Source organism: Ixodes scapularis, unplaced genomic scaffold (genome assembly GCF_016920785.2).
Source record: "Ixodes scapularis isolate PalLabHiFi unplaced genomic scaffold, ASM1692078v2 PGA_scaffold5__190_contigs__length_132052651, whole genome shotgun sequence".
NCBI classification, from domain to species: domain Eukaryota; kingdom Metazoa; phylum Arthropoda; class Arachnida; order Ixodida; family Ixodidae; genus Ixodes; species Ixodes scapularis.
The window spans coordinates 77,259,855-77,268,896 of NW_024609880.1; positions in this window are offsets into that span (position 1 = coordinate 77,259,855).

Sequence of the window (9,042 nt, forward strand, 5' to 3'; positions counted from 1 at the left end):
GTGTTGGAGCTAGACACGTGTGCATCTTTTAACCAATTAGAAGCACTAAGACGGTTTTGAGCTATCGTCTTTGGAAATAACCCGTTGTTAGATATCTGGGACTACTTTAATCCGTTTATTATAAAACGGCTTCTAGCATTTTAATAAAATCAATTATTAGAGAAGCTGAAAAAAAATTTTAGGAATGTTTAACAGGTAACCAAAGCCGTAAAAACTAAAACCGTAAAGTAGTAATAAAAACAAAACCGGAACGAAACCGACATTAACGGGAAAAAGTAACCGTAACCGAAACGTTATATTTTTTTGGTTTGAGTCCCTGGTTTATTTGTAGGTGGGCCCCGCCAACGCCACCTATAGTTCGACAAAAGCGAGATCCTGGGCACGGAACGACACTGGCGTAAATGTCTGCACCTAGAATCCTGGTACGTCCAGATAACAAAAGATAACATCAACAGGTCGTTGGGCACTCTCCCAAGCGTCTATGTGTCAGGGCTTTGTAGCTTCTTGAAAAGCTCGGACGCAGCGATCACAACCGGCTCCCTCCTCCGTCGAACCCGCGCACAGAACAGTCACCCGTGACCAAGGGACCGAGCTGGTCCCGAAACGTCGAAGAATTTTGTTTTTTATTAAACTTTGGTTAGAGTTTCAAGTTTCAGTCATTCTATTAATTTTATAACTAGACAGATTTCTGTCAAATATGTTTACATTCTCGACAGAGATTGGACACGAGCGCCGCGTCAGCGTTCGGCTTGGCCTCGTGTCCAATCAAACACGTCAAAGGACGCGCGGCGACGGGCTCGGGCCCAATAGGCCTTTCGCTACATTACCCAAGCGTCAAAGGGAATGCTGGGAACGTAGGTACACGCGCTTCACGCGCTCGCCTTTCCTATACAAAAGATTCGAAGTAAATAACCAAAATAAAGCGCTGGTGGAACGCGCGTGCGACGTGCCATTGGTTTTAGATCTTTGCTTAAGAGCAGTTACAGCCGCAGACGCCAGTAAGCGCAGCGCGTGTACCTACGTTCTCGTCATTCTCTTTGATGCTTGGGTAATTCGGCAAAATGTCTGTTGCCGAGTTGGCGCCGTTCGAGTGTGATGACGTCACGCGGAGTTAGTGAAGGCTTTTCACAGGCTTTGATTATATCATGGTCACTGACAGGTTAATTAACAACCGAGCAAATGCTGCTCCTCAGAAACAAATTTATTGGTGTGTCTTTGTTTCTTTGTTTTGTTTGCTTTTGATGCTTGGTTACATTTGTATAGCCAAAGTACGGTTCGAAGGCAACGAACGCGTGCTGGAGGCGTGCAATCGACTTGGCTCTTAACACCGACTATAGGTGCCGTTGTCGCAGCCTGCGGGGACCCTGCATTTTACGTTCGGGGTGGCAGTCGCTTGAAACGTAAACAAAGCAAATTTTTACGACATTCTCATAAAGCCGAGGTCGCACTGCTTAATACATAATAAAAGTCTGCGGACGCTGTCTAATGCATGTTTCTTCCATGTATGACGATCCTATCAAAATGGTCGTACAACAACTCCGTGAACCGTTGGTTCTTGGACGGGCGCACTAGTCCACGTCAAAGCAGCAGACCGAACCAAACAGCCAAGACCGTAAACGGGCCACGACGGACGTCCAGGGGTCATGGCCTAGAGCGTCTCCGCGAAGAAAAAAATTCCCGTTGGAATCTTCCACAAAGGTGAAAGGAGGGAGAGAGACAGAGAGAAACGCGCAGCATCGGATCGATACACCACTCGGGCATCATCGCGCGCAGTGCTGCGGATGGAGCAGTGAGTACGGAGGAACGCGCGACGAAGGGCGCGACAGGATGTAGTCCCGGCACCGGACAGCCGCAGAGGCCATGGATGCGTCGCGGAGTCACACGTCATTCGGGAAAGGCTCGCTGTTTTCATTGGTCGGAGCGGCTCGTAGCTTCCACTGCGCTGCAGGAGAGCTTTTTGGGAAGGGCCGCAGACGCAGGGGAATGCGGGACGTCTCCGGAGGATGCGGAGCAAAGAAACACCGAACGGGAGAGAGAGAGAGAGAGATGGGGGGGGGGGGGAGGGAGAGGGAATAAAAGGCGAGGATCGAGGGAAGAGGCGATGACCGCTGCGTAGAAGGTGCCTTTTTTATATTATTAGTCTAAAATTACTGGTGTTTTCGCGCGGTACTCTGCCCAGGGTTGTTTGCGTTTGACTGAAGGAGTGACATGAGGAAGTGACTGTCACTTGATGCAAGGCCTAAAAAAAACTTCGTATGTTTTAAGGGAGTTTTCTTGCGAGTTTATGTGAAACGAAGATGATGACCGACACTGGCATTTCGGTGCGTGCAGTGAAGCCGTCTGAGAACCGCTGGTCTACTTGGGCGGAGGAGGAAGGAGATGGGAAAAGGAGGGGTGAAAAGCGGCCCGGTTTAATAAAATGGGGAGGTCGTAGAGTTTTCTCATATATGCCCCGGTTCTGCGATTCGCCTTTGGTTCGTGTCGTTCCTTAGCTCACTCCGCATTCTGCGAAAAACAGCCTCGGCCGCCAGACACACACACACACACACACACACACACACACACACACACACACACACACACACACACACACACACACACACACACACACTCACGCACACCAAGAGGCATTGGGATAGTTCTGTCGCGATATGAAAAACGGCGTCGGCGTAGAACGAAATATGACCGCTTCCATCTGTGCCATCGATTAAGACACGAACCGTATCTGTACCTGGCTTTCATAGCCAGCGATTGGCCGTTAGGGACTATGTGGAAGTGACCTTATTTTCCCTACCCACGACGAAGTACAGCGCTGTGTGTGTTATATCTATGTAGTAAGTTAGACTGACCTCACTATGGCTAGTCATATCGCTGCAGCACATTTAGCAAATTTAATATCCTTAGACGCATCACAGCTTTGTGAAACAACACGCGACCTATCTCCTTGTTTTAACGAAGCAAGCATCGTTTCACCGATAACTTTTTCCCGACTCCGAGAAAAAGGCGCGTCGTCTATTCGCTGCGCCTATCGGGAGATGGTGCCACAGGTTACATTCGTCGCACACTCGGTCGTTTGCGAACACGTCCGCCGTTGACTTTGGCAAGATTGTTGGTTTCATTTTCGACAGGAAGAGGATTGCCCCTTGAAATTTCACGAAGTATAATCCGCCAACACAATTCACATTAGGTGATAGTTTGAGCTTTCTAAATGCAGGCGCTGATCTTCCGGTTTATTTGGCAGGGTAGGAAACACCGTGGCTACATTTTACTGCCGTGCAGAAATCTGAAATTTCATCCGAAACTGTGGAACAGGAACCTCCGAAAGCTGACGTAATATCCGTGTCCAATGCGAACAGCAAGTCGTCTGCTCCTTGCGCAGGATTTGCGGTTACGTCAAAATGACGCCGACCTCTGATTGGCTTTGACTGAAAGGATCGCGAATAGACATCAATGCTAGATGCCTTGAGGTTTACCCACTATTTCTTTTTCAATTAGCCGATTAGAGATAGGCGTTCCGCCGAGCTTGCGCTCCGCATATGTTCCCCGCACTGGCCCTCAGTAAAAATAAAGTATAAAATTCGGCACTATAGCTTTTTTCTACAGACCTTTCCATCGCTTATCACCCGGGCGAAAAATGCCGAGTCACTAAGCTGTAGGCGCATGCGAAGCGTCTGATATATCGCACAGCAGAGCAAGAGCAACAACTCTTAGCCTATCATGCATTATAGAGGACAAGTGCTCAGATGGCGATAAGGTGAAACATAGAGGACAAGTGCTCAGATGGCGATATGGTTTCTTCTTAAAGGGACACTGACAGGGTATTGATGCTCCCCAGGGTTTTTATTTGAACATGGCTTATAAGAATTCCCAACTTCCCAGAAGACAACTGGCGGCTCGGAATTCGTTTTCTTTTCGCCCGAAAAGAGCCCGTCGAGAATAGACCGATATCACCAAGCGTTCCACGCATGCGCGAAACCGCCATAACTGTAGTTCGTAGGAAGCAGACGCCAGTTCACGCGACAGCTCATGCTGCCTCGTGGTCTGCTCGCGGAAACCTCCAGCAGAGTTGTCGCGCGCGCAGAAAGACTACAGCTCCCACGATGCATATCGGCAGCGGTGGCGTACTCAAACTAGCTGGTGAGATCGATCTATTGGCCGGTTTCAGTCGCGCTATTTTTTTTTTATGGTCACGTGCTGCACGAGTAAAAACTTTAGCGCACTCCTAACGCTCCACGCGTGCTTTAAGTGCTACTAAAATTAGCTGTTTTAGGGGCTTCCGATGACGCTCAGCAAGTTTGTAATGAATTTTGTGAATTTTTTTCATTTTAGTTTATTGGCTCAGTAGAGAGAGAGAGAGAGTGTGTGTGTGTGTGTGTGTGTGTGTGTGTGTGTGTGTGTTTAGAGCCCCTGACGTCTACCGTGGTTGGCAGTTTGTTACTGAAAAAAGTTTATTTTCTTTTTTTTTTTCTCGACCACCGTAGGACTTTTAGAAAGGCCTTCTCTAAAACACCCGGTATATTGAATTGAACGAAGTTTTCAACAGTGGTTCGTGTTTCGCGGTAAACGAATTGTTTCTTTCCCTTATCCATTTCATTCAAGAAGACCCCCAAACCTGTACGTAACTCCAGGCTTCTTGCCAGTAAACTTTAGGCTTAATCAGAGCGAATGCTTTGATTGGGCCTGGCGGGTGAGGTCAGGTTCAATGCATGTATAGTTTTAGGCGAGACAGTCATCCTCACTAGCTGTCAAGATTCCTAGACGGGCATTAACAAACGAGACTTTGGCGACATCCACAAGGTGTTCTTTGCTAATCTTTTAATTCACTTTAAAATTCCTTTTCTTGCCCTTTTTCAGCGAGAAATTGCCGTGTACTATCCCTTTAAAGAGATGCGCTACAACAAAATTTCGGCGCTATTTTTTGGTCTATACGTGTTGAAGGGAGCAGTATCACATCGGACACACCAATCCCTTGCTGCAAAAGACAACGAATAAAACTTTAAAGCGAATTAAACGATTAGAAAAAAGCACCTCGTGGATGTCGCTAAAGTTTCGTTTGTAGTGCGCGTTAGGAACTTTGAAAGGTATTGACCATGCCTATCTCCCCAAAAATTATACATGCATTGAACCTGACGTAATTTCGCCAGCTATCCGGTGACCATGCACGAGAGAAGAGGGAAGGAGGAACTGCCCTCTCACCGGGACTTTCCTTTGTCTGTAGTAGACGTCGCTATTGTCCCTTCAGAAGATTAACAATTCACTCAAAATTCGTACAAAAGCAGTTTTACGGTTAGTTGCAGTGGCCGGCCGCTTCGGTGGCTGGAACGGACATTCTGTCGACGTCAGCCTCGCCACAACTTTGCTCGTCCCGAGACAATCTACGTCACGATTGCGCCGGATTTCACGTGCTCTCCACAGGCTGTTCTCCGAGCGCTTGCCAGAGTGGTCAGTTTATAACGAAAAAATGAAGCCATCAGTCTCAAAATCTAAACGTGCGATTGTCATTTACGGATATTGTGGATCATATTCAGCCTATTTCTGATCCCAACGGGTGTATTCCAAATTTTGTTGAAGAGTCCCTTTAAGCTTAGATTAGAACCTCCGCCTTCAACGCGAGCTTTTCGCCCTTGCTAAAACAAGTCTGAACGCGCAGGCACGCGCAACCAAAGCAGTGCGGAAGCCAGCGAGCTCGCGCCGAAAGCGCTGACGCCATGACACGTACAATAAAGGGACGGCGCTTTCTGCAAGACTCCGTCTAGAAACCTTCGCACATATTGTAGTGCAAGAACGTCATAAATGCATAGTCACGAAGCTCCAGGGAAAACACCAATGCCAAAAGTGCTGCTGCAAAAAAAAAAGTTAAAATATATGGTTTTGCGCAGTCCCTCTCTTTACAAGAGCCTGTATTTGAGATTACTCCCATTTTTATCGCTGGGGGCTAATATTTCCGACACTGGTCTATACCAGACATTATACTTTGTCCCGCCTTAGCATGAACTATTGTTAGACGCGCAGGGTGAAACCGCGAGCTAATTGCTTTGGATGAAGCATCGGCGGCTGCAAGAGCGCTCGTGCAGCGAGTGCTCCAGGCAAGGCAGTCAAGGCTAGCCGCTCGCGCTTGCACAGATTCGCAGTTAGTCCATGCTGAGTTGAGACTAGTGCCACTAAATAAGGAACGCTTCAGAGTAACGGCACTTGCCCATATTGTGGCTTAAAGTTATCTGAAGGTTTACCTGAAATCTCAGGAAACGCTTTTTCGGCCTCTACAAGTATTTAAACAGTTCGCGACAGAGCAAAGCAATATTACATGAGCTTCCTTACACCGAATCTGATTCTGAGGAAGTCGCACTTTTGAATCATAACGATGGGACGTTGCGTTTGCTCTGCACAAGCCCGAAAATGGTGTCGCCCACAACAATGTCGGGGCACATAGTGCCGATACTCTAAGCACAGCTCATTTAGTGGCTCTAGGTGAGACGAAGTATAGACAGTTTAAGTACAGGGTGTCACAAAAGAAAATTTACTCATTCTTTTTTATCGCAAAAACAAACTAGGCATCGCCGAACGCTCATTCTCCGCCCAAAGGTAGCTCTAGAGGTCACAACCAGATGCCAAAGTTTCAACCCGATCCAATACCTTATTCAAAAGCTATAACTGATTTTCTAAAATTTTCAATAAAAAATGGAGCCCATTTTTGCCCGTTTTCGGTTTCTGGTGCCATAGAGCCTTATGTATTCGAAAACTCCGTCAGCCGCCATTTTTCCATTGAAATTTTTAGAAATATCACTTATAACTTTTGAATAAGGCATCGGATCGGACTGAAACTTTGGCATCTGGTAGCTATCTCTAGCCCTATAGCTTTGGGCGGAGAATGAGCGTTCGGCGATGCCTAGTTTATTTTTGCGGTAATAAAAACCGTGTTTGTTTTTTTTTGTTTTTGTGACACCCTGTATATTGTGTTTTCAGGCCACACTATTTGTAGCTGCAGCTCGCGCTGCCACTTCGATGCATTCTCTAAAGCGCGCGCCCGTAGCAATAGCGGGCCTTTGAAAACGATCTACTAAAACTCCCTACTGTAAAGCTGCCTTACCTGTGGCAAAGTGCGCAGAGTACGAGCGTAAGGTTTCAGCAATCCATGTATTACGGATGACAGATGTATTCCTTACCGGTAATGAAGCAACGACCACGAACATGGTCATTGTCGAGGTTCTTGAAGTCCTTCGGGTGTATACGAACAAGAACTCCTGTGTTTCTCGGACAGCAGTTTAGTGCGCTCAAATTGTCGGTTTATCATCTTCAGCAAAAAATGGCATTATATATAATACTTTCCTTTGCGGAGGACCTGCTTCTGCTTCGGCAACCGAACATCGCGCACATTGGCATTACTGCACTGCATTAGTGCAGAGAACATGAAAAAAAAAGAAAGAAAGGGGAATTGAACGCCCCAATTTTTTGTGGCATTTTAAAAGAGAGGGAGAGTGTGCGTGCACAATAGTTTGATAACGGGGTGGTGAAACGGCAAAAAAAAAATTGAAAGTTCGCCTTGATTAGGCCAGGTGTATTTATGATGGCCAGTAAATAGCACCAGCCTCCTTTGCACTATACAGTCTATGAACTCAGATTGAGCTTCCAGATATTGTTCGCCCGAAACTACTTTTTGGAGTCTTAGCTCGCCGACTGCCCCGTCCCGGTAGTGAGAAACTCAACAAAGGCGATCAGTAAATATTGTACACAATGGACACATTTAAATGCCAATGATTTTACACGAACTAATGCTCAAAAGACAGCAGACCTATTAAGAGACCGAGCTTTCTTCGTGGGACGTCCCTTCGCGAGCTTGTTCCACCGTTCAGCAGAAGGCGTTCCACAGCCCAGCAGACAAAAATGGCCGAACGCAGGAGACGATTTTTGCAAAGGTCCCGCTTTCTGCTCAAGAAAAAGGTAAGTCTTGCGCGTTGTTCCTACACCTCGCGATGCAATCCTTACAAGATCTGGTTGTCGGAAGGAGAAACGACGCTTGTGGTGTTTGAAACGTGTAAGTCTTGATAGTATAACATACATACATATAATCTAAAATGCGTCTAGATATATCTTAATACTCTATATAAAAGGGGGAAATTACTAACTCCCCGCAAAAAACAGAATTTTTTATTGCGTTTTTTTTATGCGAAAACGAGTAGAGGGGTTATTCACTGGACGCCATATTTGAGGGCGATGTTTTGGGCGCATGCTCAGGGCGAGCTTGCATTAATAGCCTGCTAAGACCGGCAATCTTGATTGAGCGGAATGCACGTTGCAAAAGAGCTCTGGTACTCTGAAAGCTCGCCGTCAGCACGCACTCAGCACTTGCGCACACAGCTATGGCCGCCAGCGAAAACTCCATATGTTGACCGAAGACAGTACGACTAAGAACGTCGCGCAGTACCTGTTCGCGAACGCGCTTGTAAACAGATCCGTTTGGCTTGGCTGTTCAAGTTGAATTTACTCCCCCATTTTTATTTATTTTATATATTTATTTGGGGGGGGGGGGGGAGGGGGGGGGGAAGGGTTTAAAAGTGGCGTAGTGACTTTCGTGGGGAAGCTTCTCTCACCTCTTTCCACTTTAGGTGAGTGAACGATGGAGAGGAGATCGCCTGTCTCCAGCTCTCACTCTGCTAAAGTGGAACGAGGTAAGAGGAGCCTCCCCCGAACTCTTAACCTGACACCGACCGTGGAAATGCTAGAAAGGTATTTTAAAGAAATATAAAATTCATATATACATATATATATATTTATATATTATTTTAAGAACAGCCATCTCAAAATGGCGCTAAAACATAACTTTCAGACGATGATAACCTACTGGAGAACAGAGAGACAAAAAACGAGTACGAGTTCCCCGAGAAAAATCAATTCTGGCGGTCCCGGTTTTAGTTCATGACATTTCCAACTCACACAAGCGGTTCTGGGGAAGTTCGTTCCTTTTTCTTTTGCTTTCTAATATGAGGCGAATGAAAAAAAAAAAAAAAATAAACGAGAAGTGGGTATTGCTTGTGGAACTCAGCT